Here is a 17,877-nt window from a genome sequence, read left to right as displayed (position 1 = left end):
CATCTGAGTATACCCTTCCACGCTTATGGTGGACAAAAATGATTCAGAAAAGGGGGGTGGTGATGAACAGAGTGTCTGAATTAAGCAGACCACTCTTACCCAGTCCAAAGATCAGGGCTAGATCCATCACCGTTTTTTAGCTCACTGCACCATCCCAGCTCAGAACTTGGCTATATGCAAATTAGTCTGACCCTGGCCCAGTGCATCATGGGAACAGGGCAGACCAAACTACCAAGCCAATTCTTATACTGGGAAGGAAACAAGCTACCGGGGACCGGTTTCTGGCATTTCAGCCGTCTTCGGCCCGGCTTGCTTGAATCCTGATGGTGCAATGAGCAAGGGACTCACATCTGAGTATACCCTTCCACGCTTATGGTGGACAAAAATGATTCAGAAAAGGGGGTGGTGATGAACAGAGTGTCTGAATTAAGCAGACCACTCTTACCCAGTCCAAAGATCAGGGCTAGATCCATCACCGTTTTTTAGCTCACTGCACCATCCCAGCTCAGAACTTGGCTATATGCAAATTAGTCTGACCCTGGCCCAGTGCATCATGGGAACAGGGCAGACCAAACTACTAAGCCAATTCTTATACTGGGAAGGAAACAAGCTACCGGGGAACGGTTGCTGGCATTTCAGCCGTCTTCGGCCCGGCTTGCTTGAATCCTGATGGTGCAATGAGCAAGGGACTCACATCTGAGTATACCCTTCCACGCTTATGGTGGACAAAAATGATTCAGAAAAGGGGGTGGTGATGAACAGAGTGTCTGAATTAAGCAGACCACTCTTACCCAGTCCAAAGATCAGGGCTAGATCCATCACCGTTTTTTAGCTCACTGCACTATCCCAGCTCAGAACTTGGCTATATGCAAATTAGTCTGACCCTGGCCCAGTGCATCATGGGAACAGGGCAGACCAAACTACCAAGCCAATTCTTATACTGGGAAGGAAACAAGCTACCGGGGACCGGTTTCTGGCATTTCAGCCGTCTTCGGCCCGGCTTGCTTGAATCCTGATGGTGCAATGAGCAAGGGACTCACATCTGAGTATACCCTTCCACGCTTATGGTGGACAAAAATGATTCAGAAAAGGGGGTGGTGATGAACAGAGTGTCTGAATTAAGCAGACCACTCTTACCCAGTCCAAAGATCAGGGCTAGATCCATCACCGTTTTTTAGCTCACTGCACCATCCCAGCTCAGAACTTGGCTATATGCAAATTAGTCTGACCCTGTCCCAGTGCATCATGGGAACAGGGCAGACCAAACTACCAAGCCAATTCTTATACTGGGAAGGAAACAAGCTACCGGGGACCGCTTTCTGGCATTTCAGCCGTCTTCGGCCCGGCTTGCTTGAATCCTGATGGTGCAATGAGCAAGGGACTCACATCTGAGTATACCCTTCCACGCTTATGGTGGACAAAAATGATTCAGAAAAGGGGGTGGTGATGAACAGAGTGTCTGAATTAAGCAGACCACTCTTACCCAGTCCAAAGATCAGGGCTAGATCCATCACCGTTTTTTAGCTCACTGCACCATCCCAGCTCAGAACTTGGCTATATGCAAATTAGTCTGACCCTGGCCCAGTGCATCATGGGAACAGGGCAGACCAAACTACCAAGCCAATTCTTATACTGGGAAGGAAACAAGCTACCGGGGACCGGTTTCTGGCATTTCAGCCATCTTCGACCCGGCTTGCTTGAATCCTGATGGTGCAATGAGCAAGGGACTCACATCTGAGTATACCCTTCCACGCTTATGGTGGACAAAAATGATTCAGAAAAGGGGGTGGTGATGAACAGAGTGTCTGAATTAAGCAGACCACTCTTACCCAGTCCAAAGATCAGGGCTAGATCCATCACCGTTTTTTAGCTCACTGCACCATCCCAGCTCAGAACTTGGCTATATGCAAATTAGTCTGACCCTGGCCCAGTGCATCATGGGAACAGGGCAGACCAAACTACCAAGCCAATTCTTATACTGGGAAAGGAATTCCATGGCAGGCCTATGCCTCAGGGGAACGTCAATCCACCGCATGTCCTAAACATAAAGCCGAGGCGGCCGTTGATGGGGGGCTTTTGAGGAGGGGAGCCCTTTATCTCCAGAGGGTGACGATGAGGACGGCGAGGATTCGCCTGACGAGTCACTTGAGGAGCCGGGCCTGTCTAGGCCCTGGTGCCTACAACAGAATGCACCCAAGGGTCCTGCAGACATGCTTGTCCCGGAGGATTTAGTTCATCCCCGTTTCTCGATGTGGACACTGAGTGAGAAGTTGATGCAATTCATCACCAGTAGTATAAGGAAACCCCTAGAGAAGGAGGTTTGGGCCTGCTTTCAGGCGGAATGCCCCCGGCCAGCCCTTCCGGGCAAGGTAGCTGTCACCCCGGAGATTGACACAAGGATGGCCACATTCCTCCAAAAGTATATTCACGATCCCAAAAAAGGGATTGATAGGAACTGGGAAGCTTGCCAGGACAAGCTCCTAGACGCCTGTGGTCCTCTCACAGAATTTTTAGATCTGGCGGAGGAGGCGAAGGCCTCCGGTTCCATTCTTTCCCCAGAGTCAGTCTCCGGCTGGGCCCAGCGAGCTATCGTCTTCCTGGGGAATGCGAACTGTGTCCTAACTGCAGACAGACGCCGCACCTTGTTGCTTAAAGAAGACCCAAAGCGAGGGGACTTGACCTCTTTGGAGCCAGGGGCAGTGGCGGATGGAGGACTTTTCAGTGAGCCCTTTGTGAAGGAGCTCACAGAATTCGTGTCCACCTTCACCACTCTGGATAAGGCGCAGGCCTCCATCAAAAGACTGTTCAACCCAAAGGTTTTTGTTGGGGTTGGTCGTGGCAGGGGGCGCTCGACCGGCCGCTTCTACACTCAAGCTCCCAACAAAGGCTTCAAGAAGGCAGGTGACCAGCCCAAGCAAGAATTCTTCCAATCTCGTAGAAACAGAAGAGGCAGAGGCACCAGAGGAGGAGGCAGAGGCCAGTTCCAAAATCACTCAGGTGAGTCTCTCCTCTTACCCCCATTTGGAGGTGGGGGGCAGGTTGGCCTTGTTTGCTCACAATTGGGAGGCTATTACTGGGGATTCTTGGGTTCTTCACATCGTTAGAGGGTTTCATATAGAGTTCTACAAACACCAAAGCAGGATCGCCGACCAGGACCTTTAGTGTTCACGTCCGCGAAGACGGCTCTGGTAGACGAAGAGGTTCACGATCTCCTCCACAAAGGGGCGATAGTGGGCTCCTCTCTCCACCCATGCGGTTTCTGAAGCAACATTTTTTTAGTGGACAAGACAGATTGTTGTCAGTCTAAAGGAGTTTAACAGCTGGTTGGTTTACCGCCATTTCAAAATGGAGGGAATCCACCTGCTGCGCGACCTCCTGCGCCCAAACGACTGGATGGTGCACCTTAACCTTAAGGATGCTTACCTTTCGGTCCCGATTTTTGCCCCACATCTCAGGTTTCTCCAATTCCTGTGGAAAGGCCAGGTTTACAAGTTCACAGCGCTACCTTTCGGTCTTTCCTCGGCTCCTTGGTGCTTCACCAAGGTGCTCAAACCTGTGGTGGAGTACCTCAGAGCAAGAGGCTTCTGTCTCCTCATTTATCTCGACGACATCCTTCTCTTGGCTCAGTCTTCAACCTTGCTCACAGAGCAACTCCGGATGATGGTGCATCTCTTGCAGAACTTAGGTTTTGTCATCAACGAGAAAAAATCCCTCTTGATCCCGGCCCAACAGACGATGTTTCTGAGGTTTATTATAGACTCGGTGAAAACGACATTAAGTCTCCCCTCCAGGAAAGTTTCCAAGATTCGGCTGGAATTCAAACGCATGCTGGCCGGGCCCACCACCTCCCTCCAGCAAGTGGCCAGGGTGTTGGGCCTTCTTTCCACCTCCATACAGGCCATCTCTCCGGGACCCCTGCACTACAGGGCCCTTCAAAGGCTGAAGGCCACACACCTCAGGAAGGGTGCTCGTTCCCCTCACGGAAGAGGTGAGTTTGGAAATGCAGTGGTGGCTGGACCATATGGAGGCCTGGAACGGGAGGGCCATTTTTGGATTGGCTCCAGGCATTGTCATAGAGTCGGATGCCAGCAAGTCGGGCTGGGAAGCACGTTGCGGGGACTCCTTTACCGGAGGAACATGTTCTGCAGAAGAACAGTGTCTTCATATAAATTGCTTGGAACTTCTTGCTGGTTCCTTTGCCATCAAGTGCGGAATGAAAGACAGGATCAGCTGTCATGTCCTTCTCAAAATGTACAATGTGTCCTTTGTCTGATATATAAATCACCTGGGGGGCACACAATCCAAGGTCCTAGCGGAAATGGCCAAGGAGATTTGTAACTTTTGCTGGACAACATTGTCTTGGTAACAGCGGAGTATCTTCCAGGAGCAGCCAATGTGGTGGCGGACTGGTGCTCCTGAGAAAGGTCGGATGTCAGTCTCGGGCAGTTGGACACCAGAGTCTTCAAGAGGCTCCACGTCCTTTGAGGATCCTTCTCAGTTGACCTCTTTGCTTTGCGCCTGGACCATCAGCTTCCCAGTTACTTCAGTTAGAAACCAGATCCTCTAGCGGCGGCGACAGACCCCTTCCTTCAGGACTGGTCCCTGGAGACGGGGTATGCCTTTCCACTATTTGCGACGATCATGCGCCTCACAGCGCAGGTTCGCCATCAGCAGGCAAAGGTAGTGCTGATCACGCCTTATTGGAAGTCGCAAGTTTGGTTTCCAGTTCTTCTGGAACTTTCTTAATATTTTCCAATCCTTCTACCCCTCGATCACATGATTCTTCTGGATCCCAAGGAAGGCCTCACTCGTTAGTCCTGCAGAATAGGATACCCCTCATGGCTTTGAGGATTTCCGGCAATGTTGGAGACTCCGGGGCTTATCGGCAGACCCTCAGACTAACTTGGTAGCGACATGGGCGGACAGCACCAACAAACGATACTGTTCGGCTTGGTCCAGATGGGTGGGTTGTTGCCTTAGCTGGGGTCAGGATCCCGTGGGTTGCAAAGTGGTCCATGTCCTGAATTTCCTGGCTACCCTGGCCACAAAGGGTTTGGCTTACTGCACAATAAATTTGTACAGATCAGCCATTTTGGCGGGCCATGACCCTGTGCAGGGCCCTGCAGTGGGGCAACACCCTTTTGTGTGTAAATTATTGAGAGGTATTTGCCTATCCCTACATCCCCTTCCCAGGTAATCACACCTGTGGGATGTTAACAAAGTTTTGCATCTATTTAAATCCTGGCCTTTGAATAGGTACCTGTCACGCAAGCAACTTTCTGCAAAGTTGGCCATACTCCTTTGTTTGGTCTCCTGCAGGGGTGTATCTGTTGTGAGAACTCTAGATCTCCCTGGACGGGTCTTTTCCCCCCAAGGGGTCACTTTTCATGTTTCTCGCCACACCAAGTCGGATACCAGGGTAATTTTGTAACAGGCTTTTGATCGAAACCCTAAGTTGTGTGTGGTGCGTTGTCTCAAGGCTTATGTGAGTATGACGGATAAATATCGTCCTCACGGTGTAAACCAGTTGCTGATTTCTCTCAGGAAACCATTTAAGGCTGTGTCTTCTCCCACCATTGCAAGATGGGTCAGATGGGTCATGCGGGAAGCGGGCATTGACATTACGCACTTCGGTGCTCATTCAGTGAGAGGAGTGATGGCCTCCAAAGCCTTTACCCTCGGAGCTCATCTCGAGGAAATTGTCAATGCCGCTGACTGGTCATCAGACTCAATGTTTAAGAGATTCTATTTTAAACAGTCATTGACATGGCTTCCCTTGTGGTGGATAAGGTTTGAACAAGCATAATCCTGCCTCCGGTCCTGCCATAGAATGAAAAATTTCCTAGTAGACACGTAGGAAATTTTCAATCCTATTATGGACTCGGAGGCGAGGATTATTCCCTCCCGGAGTTTCCTGAGGAGTCAGTCACTCTCTCCCACCCGAGACTATGTCTCAATTACGCCGTAAGGTATAAGTATTGGTCTAAATATTTCTTGTTTAATGTTGTTACCATTCAAAGTATAACTGTATTCGTATTGATGATTATGTATCCTTACATTTGTTTTTTCTGATTATATTGCTCCTTATCGGTATACTACCTTTGTGAGCCTTGTGATGGTTAAGTTCTGGTTCATTCGACATTCTCTTACTTCTTTCAGGAACAGACACATCTAAACCGGACTAATGGGATTCGGTGACAGCTGGACAGTTCGCAGTCAAGAAAGAGGAGATATCCCAGCATTCCCGGACCCTGAGGATATGCGTGGATGCTGATTGGCTAACCTCTTGGACTGCCCTTTCCCTGGGGTTCCTACCTGTTACCGGCCCATGGGACCCAATCCAGACTAGACTATTTCCTGATTTCCTAACAGTTGACACCTCTCACCCTTGACTATGAGGTCACTTTTGGACCATGCCTTGATCTGTCAGTGTGTTGACCAGAGCCTGGCTAAACTGATGCACAAGCCGTGGCACCTCAACACTTCCTTCTACAAAATGGCAGTAGAGAAATGTCTTCTTCAACATGCCACTACCTTCCGAGTGGAAACCAAGGGTTCGGTGACATTGGTACAGACACTGTGGGCCTCAGCAAAAGCCACTCTCAGAAACCACGTAATTCATGGTTTTGCAGTGGCAAATAGGTGTAGAAAGGAGCAGCTAAATTACTGGAACAAAGATTATGTCCAACACCCATTTGTACACCAGATCCTCAGCTGTGGTGAACAAGTGATAGATGGAAGTGGCAAAGGTAGAACTGAATAACTTATAAATGGCCAAAGCATAGCACATGCTTCATAGGCTGAGGGCACATCATTGTAAACAAGGAGAGAAAGTGAGCAGGCTGATGACTGCACAACTTTGACAAAGAGAGGCAATGGGAGTGATTTCTGCTGTTCACGACTCATGGATCTGCTCAGAAACCCCCATGAGGTAGCCTCAGAGTCTGCGGCCTTCTATAGCACACGCTATCATTCTGAAGCTGTGGGTGATAGTGGCTGGGAGGACGCATGTTTTACAAACTTACATCTGTTCTGTCTGAATAAAGAGGACAGGAAACTACTGGAAGGGGAAATCACAAGACACAAGATAGCCCATGCCCAATGTAATCTTCCCTATAATAAAGCTCCATGGGAGGATAGATTTCCTTGGGAAATTTATAAATGGACAAAACAGAAAGTACTGGACTCTGTAGATGAGATGTACAAAGAAGTGGAAACAGACTGGTACCCTCTCCTCCATTTGCAATAGGCATTATTAGAGGTCCTGCCGAAATCAGGAAAAAATCCTCAACTTTGGCTACCACCCAATATCCCAGGTGGGTTTTGTACTGAGCTGCACATCCTTTAATTATATACGAATGTTGGGCCACCGGCTACTGCTTTCTAGGAACTTGCTTAACGATGCATTGGCTTTCTCCGGTGATGCCAAGAACGCGTTTCAAAGGATCGAATAGCCCTACCCATTTCTCATCCTTCAGTGATTTGTACTCAGGAACTAGTATATTGCAAAGGTCCAATGTTTCATAGCGAACCCATTTAGCATATTAACTTTGGCAGCTTTGTGGTTGATGCCTTCCCCATATAGCTTGGGACGCCCCAGGGATGCTCTCTGTCAATCAATCAATTAATCAATCAACTTGTAAAGTGTGCTACTCACCAATGAGGGTCTCAAGGAGCTGAGGGGGGTGCTGCTACTGTTCGAGTATAAGAATTGGCTTGGTAGTTTGGTCTGCCCTGTTCCCATGATGCACTGGGCCAGGGACAGACTAATTTGCATGTAGCCAGGTTCTGAGCTAGGATGGTGCAGTGAGCTAAAAAACGGTGATGGATCAAGCCCTGATCTGTTGACTGGGTAGGAGTGTTCTGTTTAATTCACATACTCTGTCCATCACCACCCCCTTTCTGAACTGTTCGAAGAGCCAGATCTTGTAGAGCCTACTGAAGGTGAGCAGGTCTTAGGTCTGCCGCAGATGGGTGGGGAGGGTGTTCCAGGTCTTGGCGGTGAGGAAGAAGAAGGATCTGCCACCGGACGTTGTTCGTTGGATGCGCTGGATAGCGGCAGGGGCGAGGCTGGCGGAGCGGAGCTGGCGGGCGGGGGTGTAGAAGTTGAGTCGGTCGTTCAGGTAGGCTGGTCCGGTGTTGTGGAGTGCCTTGTGTGCATGGGTGAGGAGCTTAAAGGTGACCCTCTTGTTGATGGGCAGCCAGTGCAGGTCTCCCAGGTGGGGGGTGATGTAGCTGCAGCGGGGGACGTTGGGGATCAGTCGAGCAGAGGCGTTTTGGATGCGTTGTAGTCGCCGCAGGTGTTTGGCCGGGATTCCTGCTTAGAGTGCGTTGCCATAGTCCAGCCTGCTGCTGACGGGGGCTTGGGTCACTGTTCTTCTTGTTTCGGTCAGGATGCACTTGTTATCCTGCAAAGCATGCGGAGTGTGTTGTAGAAGGAGGAGGAGACGGCATTGACCTGCTTTGACATGGAGAGGGAGGAGTCGAGGATGAATCCTAGGTTGCGAGCGTGATTCGTGGTTGTAGGAGCTGCTCACAGTGTGATCCCCCTTGTTGTTTTCATTTATGATAGAACCCTTGGCAGCAGCTATCAGCCCCTTTGATAGTGGGGGTGCCCACGCCTGCAAGCCCTATTATACACCAATGAAATTCTTCTTACCATTACAGACCTGGCACAATCCCTCCCAGCCTTTATGGGGCTTATAATGAATTTCACTGGTATATGTGAGTACAAAGCCAATTAGGACAAAAGTAAATCTTTACCACTATTGAAAGTTAGGATGGCTGAGGCCATAGCTGATTCTCCCGTTCAATGGACACCAGAACAACATTGGTATCTAGGGGTGTATCTCAACAAGGGTCTAGAGGCAATGGTTCCTGTCAATGCTGAATCTCTCCTCACCCAAGCCAGGCTAGATTATGAAAAATGGCATACCCCGCCTCTTCCTCTGGAACAGGATACAGGCTTTATACATTTTGATAGTGCCACGGTTTATGTGTGCCCTCAGCATGCTATCGCTCCCGACTCCTCTATCTCTACTGAGGGGAATTGACAAACGTAACAAAATCTTTTTCTGGGGCAATACTCGTGTACGATTGTAACTCTCCAAACTAATTGCTCACAGACAAGGAGGCAGAATTAGTCTGTCTAGTGTTCAACATTACGGTACAGCCTACGTCTTTCCCAATTGCCCATGATGCACCAACTAGTGCAGATGTTCCTTTGGTGGTCACCATAGTGGGCCATATTGCCTCTAATGGACCAGGTCCCCAGCTACTCTACAAATATGCTACATCCTCATCTTCTATGCTGAATCAATTAGTGGAAACCATGCTGCAATCCTGGTCCTGCACCCATAATTTGTTGCAGATAGATGCTAAACTGTATACACACACAACCATCTGGCACAATGGCTGCTATTTGTGTGGTTGGAAGTGTCATACATTGGATCCAAAAGAAATTAGCAGGTTTCCAAACCCTCCATCAGCTGATCTTGCAGAACAACCTTACACCATTTTAAGCTCTGTTGGGAGGAATTTCACCTGCCCGCCTATCTGAATTAAAAATATATTTAATTGTGACACTGTCTAGGGAGCAAAATACGGGCATCGTCGTAGCCCATACAGGATTCCCGGTGGAACGTCATCTGAAACATTGGGAAATTTAAAAGCTTGCAATGGTCGGTTTCTATAACGTCTGTGTGTCCTAGCTTTATACCAATCTTTCTTATTTCAATACTGCAATAAATTGCAAAAGATACTACACATACAAATACTTGGACTCTGACTAGACCAGTGTGATAGAGTACTTGGATAGGGGAGTTCAGGAATTTTGGATGAAATTCTGCCTTTTAAATTGCTCGAAGATTGGTATCTGACTCTGGTGAAACTGAACAAGGCGGGCCTACTGCATCAATCGCAATGCTGGAAAGGTGACTAAGAGGGATGCAATATTGTCAGGGCCTCATTTACAAGGAACTGACACATCTGCATAGATGCGTCAGTTTCCTTGCACCAGCGCCAAATGTCCTTTCGCCTCCATGGATACGCTATATTTACAATACAGTGCTCCATGACACAAGGATTAACAGAATGGGCAGAAATTCTGACGAATCTGTTGGCCCAAAAGTGACGCATTACTGGAGTTGCTCATGAAAGTGATGCAACTAAAGCAATGCGCCAAGCAGATATGTGAGTCCTATTCAAAAAGCCTGGCGTCGTTCCTTACGCCTGGTCTGAGCAGGCATAAGGATTTTGACGCAGTGAAGGCGTAGAGTGATGCAGTGAAATTTTGTAACTTTCACTGCATCAGTTATGCATGACATATCGCGTGGTAACACCTAGCCTTCATACATTATACCTGGTGCAGGTATAATGTCATGCAGGCTTCTACAAACTGACGCATTGCACTGAATGCGTCAGTTTGTAGATATGGAGCAATGTGGCTTACTGATTACGCCACCGATGTGTCCGAAAAAAGTCACGCAGCGATGGCGCAAGAGGCTTTTAAATAAGTCCATCAATATTCCAAATGACTGCCCCTGCATGCTGGAAATGTGGTATGGGATAGGGGATACTCTAAGGCCCAGATTCTCAAAACTGTCACGGAACGCAGCAGCCAAAAATGCTGCGCTGCATTGCATGAAAGGGAGGGATCAGAACAGTGCCATATCTACAGAGACATCTGTGCCCCTCTCCCTAGTGCCGGCACAGATTTTAGCTGCCGTGCCCAGGCACACACCTTAGCGCCATAGTTCTAAGATTTGTGCATGGGTTTAACATAGGTTTTGTATTTGAAGGGTACCATTTCAGAATAAAATACTATGCTTAGACACACTTTAAAAATGTTCCTGCTTTGTACAGTGCAGCACACATGCAAAGTCAGAAAATAAATAAATAAATACATTTCTCCTGTTAAAGCCTCCTTTCAAAAGGCGCTACCTTTTGACTCTAAACCCTGTGTATTATTGTTTGTAGATAAGGTTTTGCATCATAAGGCATGGGTGGTGGCATGGGAACCCCCATGTGCCACCCATTCAATGCCCCTAAGGGCTAAGTAACGCAAAGCAGTGCTTCACTCTGGTTTGTGTTACTTTTGGGGTACTTTTCAGGGTACTTTTCAGGGTAAAATTAGCTTTTGTCTGGAAAGTAAATTAAGCAAAAAACATTTTGTGCTGGTTAGTGTCACTTTTGTGATGCTAACCCAGCTCACAATGTTTGTAAATATACCCATAAGTGCGGTCCTTGAGATTCCGCTCCAACATTCACTGCAACTAATCCTATTGAACGACATGACTGACATTCCCTCCTTCAATGTACATGAACGAAGCAGGCTCTCCAAGGCTTTACCCACGGCCAAGATATGCATCTAACACCATTGACGATCCCCACACTTGCTCACTCATACTGAATGGATGGCTGACGCCTCCTAGGAAAGGTTCATATATAGAGTACAGGACTGGATGGAGGTTTACCTGCAGATATGGTCTCCATTCCTAGAGTCAGATGCATGAGGGGCACAGATGGCTTACGATGCAACTAAATGGTCATTGGTAGTCGTTTGGCCTTCTTCTTCCCTATTCCCCGCCGCTCCCCACCCAGTTATTTCCCGACTCATCAGCCTCCATTCCAATGCATGGACCCACTTGACCCTGTCCCATCCGCTAGGACCTGCAGTTGACGCGTTGGTTAGTTTTACATATGGTTGTAAAATAGTACAAATGATTTCCATACTCAGGTTGTCTAGTGTGTTGCAGTGGTTCCAGCTACATTATTCTCTCTTCCCACATGTTGACTCGCTACCTAGCACTTTCATGCAATGGATGCAATGTTGATTTTTCTTTTGTTGTTTACAACTCTGTAGTGTTCTGTTAGGTTTACTTTCTAGTCTTTTTAGAACCTTCCACACTCTGTGTTCTTTCCACTGTGTCTCTGATTCCGTTTAGAACCCTGTTTTGAATTACCAACTGTATTAATGATTTACTGGCTGAGTGAGCTGCTGCGCAGCACTTGTTCCAATAAACTAGCTTACAAATCAACCTGTCTGTGAGCTAATTACTACAAAATATTTGGCGACGATCCGTGAACAAGTGACTGCCCACCACGCGTGTACCCATGGAGTGATGTTCGGCAAACCTGCGGTGTCACCTGCACTTCAACATTAGAAGACGCAAAAGTCTAAGAAGCACCGGTTCCACCCTCGAGATTACATCGAGCAGTTGGAAGAACCGACATATCCACATTAACCTCCTCAACCCCGCTGAGCTTAAAAAGGGAAAAAGGTACTGTACTTGTTTTTGTATTTGCTCACGGGAAGCGGCAGCAGTCTCCACTTAGCGCAGGCACCGACCTGCTTATTTACGTCAGTTACGCTACTAGCGCAACTAACCTAAGTTCTTGGCGCATGGTGTAACGCCCAGCCAGTGGAGTGAATATTATTGTCCTTGCGCAATTGACGTAAACTGCATCATTAAACGTCACTGAAACGCAACGTTCTGACGGTGGAACGCAACGTTGGAGGCCATTTTACAGATTGTTTTCTTTTTTTTTTTTCCTCAGAAGTTTTATTATCACACTGTTAACGTACAAACGAGCTTCCAACGCGCTAACAAAGACGCGCTTTCACAGCTGCTCAAAGCGATACTGTTCACGAAGTAACCACAACGAGGTGAGTGGCGGCTGGCTGTTTGTTGTGTTCACGAAGCGGAACCACCACGAGGTGAGCGGCTACTGGCTGTTTGTTGTGTTCACGAAGCGAGGAATTAGTTCTGACACGAAGCGAGGAGACAATTTAAACTCTATTAAAGTATCACCTTGTTTGACAGCTGTCATCATTACAAAGCGAGGAGACAGTCTTTACTCATCATATTGACATTAGCCATCTAGTCATTTACCTTTACATAGCTGGAGATTGTTTTATTTCCTCGTACTTACATTTGCCATCAATAGCCCGGTTGTTCCTCCTGCGTTTGGAGCATACCTTTACATTCATGCAAACATGAGTCTACAAGCTGTTTCTCCTCCTCCGCCATTCCTTGATCTTCCAGGTGAACCTCCCATTGTCTGGAAAAAGTGGTTTGACGCTTTCACCACTTACTTAGGGGCTATCGGTGCGTCCAGGTACAGAGCAGAAAGAAAAAAGTACCTTTTGTTAAACAGTTTGGGGTTTGAAGGACGTTCAATTTTTAAACATTTACCCCCCTTGGTACCTGCCCCTGAAGAGGAAGATTTAGATGACTACAATCAAACTGTAAAACTGCTTGAACTACGTTTTGATGTCAAACCTAGTCTTGTTGTTGTCAGGCACAAATTTTTCAAATCTGAGCAGAAACATGGTGAAAAAGTAGAAGATTTCATCTCTACTCTTAGGGTATTGAGTGCAGAGTGTGAGTTTGAAAATTTTAGGGACCAAATGATAAGAGACCAATATATTTGCAAATGTTTAGATAAAAATATTCAACAGAAATTGTTATCACTTGATAATCCCTCTCTCGAAGAGACAGTACGAGTTGCAAAAAGCATAGAATTTTCAAAGCTTTCTGTCAAGGAATTAGATATTAGATCTTCTTCGTCCATTACTAAGGATGAAACAGTAGTCAGTTCTGTGAAGGTTGTTGATAACAAGACAGGTACTCTGGGTCGTGCCGACAACAAATTCTTTGAACAAACCAATGTGTGTTTCAAATGTGGAAATTTTCCCCATTCAAAGTCTGGTCGTCCTTGCCCAGCCAGGAGTGTCACTTGTAGACTGTGCGGCAGAGTGGGACATTTTGCTAAAGTGTGTCAAAGTGGAAAAAAAAATCCATCCTTCTCGCAATCTGGTAGACAGTGGAACAACAATTATGCCCCCACTTCGGTTGCTTATGTATCTGATTACTCTCAGGAAGATACCAGTATACAAGATGATCTGAGAGACATGGTTGCTGTGGTTAGCATTGAAGATCCTGAGTCAGAGTGTGTGGATCCTTACTCCGATTTTGGTATTGGAGATAAGATAGTTTGTTTGTTGGTCGATTCCGGGGCCAGGATAACAATGCTAACTCAGGAACTCTTTGAGGAAGTTTGGGGTAATCGCAAACTTTCTCCTCCAGATAGGCTACCCCTCAACTATGAGGGCAGGAAGATCGAACTGTTGGGATATTTTGAAGATTCTATTGAATTTAGGGGAAGGAAAATTTTTGGCAAAGTGTATGTCTCAGTCAAAGGTTTGAACATCCTTGGCTGGTTCCACCAAGGTTTATTTAAGATGGTTCTCCGCCCAGGAACCAAAGATCCCATCTCCATAGCTGTTGTTCAATCCGACGACATTTTCCCTGCAAATGATGTCCTTTCCACTCTAAATGATGATTTCATCTGCACTTTGACCAAAGATTTTCCTGGTGTTTTTAGCAACAAATTAGGGGAAGTGAAAGGATTCATGCACACTATCCGTATCAAGGACAATGCTATCCCAATTAAACACAAATTGAGAAATGTCCCATTCAGTGTGCGAGAACAGCTTGAGACAGAGCTTTATGATCTTTGCAGCAGAGGAATCATTGAACCCATTGAATCCTCTCTATGGCTTTCTCCACTTGTAGTTGCTAAGAAAAAGACTGGGGAGCTTCGTGTCTGTGTCGACTTACGTAGCCTAAACAAAAACATCTGGGTCGATTCTTTTCCCCTGCCTAAGATCCCCGACATGTTGTCGTTTATTGATGGTTCCAAGTGGTTCAGTAAGCTGGACCTAGCATCTGCATACCACCAGGTGGTCCTGGATCCAGCGTCTAGGCATTTTACTGCTTTTGTATCCCCTATAGGTTCCTTTCAATACTGCCGTATGCCCTTTGGGTTGGCCTCTGCGGCAGCCGTATTTCAAAGGATTATGACCAATATTTTAAAAAACATCAGTGGTGTGGTCGTTTTCCAAGACGATGTGCTTATTCATGGTAAAAGTGGTGATGCCCATGATAAAACTCTGAAAGAAGTTTTGAAAGCCCTGAGTAGTGCAGGTGTAGTCTTAAAGAAAGAAAAATGCATTTTTAGAGCTCCCAAGGTAGAATACCTTGGACATGTATTATCTGAGAACGGTGTTGAACCCAGGCCTGGTTTGGTTAAAGCTATTGTTGACAGTCCTGCACCTAAAGACAAGAGTAGTTTGAAGTCATTCATTGGACTTTGTGAGTTTTACGCTAGGTTCATACCTGATTACGCCACGAAAGTACAACCCCTATCCAACATGCTTAAGAAAGAGGTTCCTTTTTGTTGGGATGCTGATTGTGAAAAAGTTTTTTCTTGGATTAAACAAGAACTTACTGGATCTAAAGTTTTGAAACCTTTTAATCCCAATTCGTTGTGCACCATCACTGTTGATGCCAGTGGGTTTGGTTTAGGGGCTGTGCTCACTCAAGAGGTAGGTGGTGTTGAGCATACTCTGGGATACGCTTCCAGGGTTCTTCGTGGAGCGGAGTCCAACTTTGCAGTAATTGAAAAGGAACTCCTAGCTTGTTGTTGGGCTATCAGGAAGTTTAATCCGTATATATGGGGTAAACACTTCTGTCTGAGGACTGATCACAGTCCTTTGGTCTCTATCCTTTCTGGGGTTCGGATTAAGGATCATTCTCCTAGGATTGCCAGGCTTTCAACGAAACTTCTCCAATATGATTTTGAGGTCAGCTACATACCCGGGAGTAAAAACGTAAGGGCTGATTATCTTTCTAGGAATCCTGTAGACGTTGATACTGACAGAGATTGTGAGGAAGATTACGATGAAGAAGACTGTTTTGTGGCTTTTGTAGGTGTTGATGATATGCGCTCCATTAGTGAAAGGGAGTGGAGAGAACATTTATCTAACGATACTCTACTAGGTGAAGTGATCAAGTGTGTTAGAGGTGGATGGCCCAGGGAGAAAAATGTTCATGTTTCCCTTCAGACCTTCGTTAAAGTGTCTGATGAGCTTTCCATTGAGGGGGGTATCTTAATGCGAGGGGATAGATTGATTCCTCCCAGTGATCTTAGAATTAGAATTGTCAAAGGTGCGCATGAGGGTCATCTTGGCAAAACACTAACCAAAAGAAGGGTTAGAGAGCATTACTGGTGGCCCCAGATGGATCAGGATATAGACACTGTTGTTGCTGAGTGCGTGGTTTGTTCTAGTGCTGAGAAGTGTTTGAAAACACGTTCTCCTCCCCTTCAACCCATTCCTTTTCCTGATAGGCCGTGGGAAAAGATAGGTATAGATCTAGTTGGCCCGTTCTATTTGCTTCCCTCTACTTCCAGGTTTGCTATTGTTGCAGTCGACTACTACTCTAAATGGCCTGAGGTCCGTTTTGTAAGTGAGGCCAGCTCCAAGAATATTATTGATTTCTTGAAAGACCTGTTTTTGCGTGAAGGTTTTCCTTCCTCCATTGTAAGTGACAATGGCACACAATTTGTTAGTCAGGAATTTTGTTCGTTTGTAGATTTGAGTGGCATCGTTCATTTGAGGAGTGCTCTTTATCACCCTCAGACGAACGGTCTTGTTGAGCGCATGAACAGGGTACTTAACAATTGCATTCAATGGGCTATTGCTCAACACTGCCATGTCCCGAACGCTGTCAGATCCATGTTGTGGTTCTATCGTACCACTCCCCACACTTCCACCAAGGTTTCCCCGTTTGAACTGTTGCGTGGGAGGAAACCATGTTCAAAAGTTTGTCCTGGGTGGATGTCACGTTGGGTAAAAATGAATTCCATTGATAATGTTGATGAAGTTGTCAGGTCTAATGTCTCGCATGCTCAGTCTAAACAAAAGAGTGTTTTCGACTCCAGGAAGAAAGTGATCTCTCAGTCATTTGTGGTGGGTGATAGAATCCGGATCAAGTTACCCACTCACTCTACCAAGGGGAGTCCAAAGTTTTCTGAACCTTTTGTTATTGACAAAGTTTGTGGGAATTCTGTGAGAGTTAACATGAAGAACTGGTGGAATGCTGCCAGGGTGGTTAAAGTGGGAAAATCTGTGGTTCATCCTCAGTCTTCTCATGATATGTCTATGTTGCCTCTTGATGCTTCTATTCTGCCTTCTACTTCTTCTGCTCTTAATTTGTCTCGCAGGTGTTCTCCTGTTCCATCTTCTCATGATGTTTCTGCATTACCTTCTACTTCTTCTGCCACTGTCCCACCTCGTAGGAGTTCTCGCACTCGTGTCACTCCTGCCAGGTTTCGGTAATTTCCATGGTTTTCTTGTTCTTGATCTATTGCTGTTCTTTCCTGCTTTTTCTTTTGTTTTGTAGGAGAGAGGATAATGTAGTGTTCTGTTAGGTTTACTTTCTAGTCTTTTTAGAACCTTCCACACTCTGTGTTCTTTCCACTGTGTCTCTGATTCCGTTTAGAACCCTGTTTTGAATTACCAACTGTATTAATGATTTACTGGCTGAGTGAGCTGCTGCGCAGCACTTGTTCCAATAAACTAGCTTACAAATCAACCTGTCTGTGAGCTAATTACTACAAACTCGCTGCCTTACAGCGTTCAAAGATGTTGTAGAGTTGATGACATGCTATATTTGATGAGTGTTAGCATTCCGTAGCTCACGATTATTGTGCGGTTTTGTCATGTTGGTGTGAGAATGCTTTACACAGCAAAGCTGCTTGTTATGAAAATATAAACAAATATGTCAAAAAAAAAAAAGCTATTGTACTAATAACATCTAAAATTCAAATATCCACTGATATTTTTCAATGAAAGTCTTCCTAGAAATACAGCGTGGCTGCGCTAAATCTTGCAATGCTAAACATTACTTCTTAGTGGCTAATGCATATTAAACGTTTAACTTGGGAAAACAACTCAAAGTCCAAAAATTACAGCACCATGGGCCAGATGTAGGTGGCCATTTACCGACTGGTAAATGGTCATTTGTGATG

The sequence above is a fragment of the Lissotriton vulgaris genome, chromosome 2_1, assembly GCF_964263255.1.
Source record: "Lissotriton vulgaris chromosome 2_1, aLisVul1.2, whole genome shotgun sequence".
NCBI lineage: Eukaryota > Metazoa > Chordata > Amphibia > Caudata > Salamandridae > Lissotriton > Lissotriton vulgaris.
The sequence above is the reverse complement of the archived record's forward strand: the minus strand, read 5'-3'. Positions refer to the sequence as shown.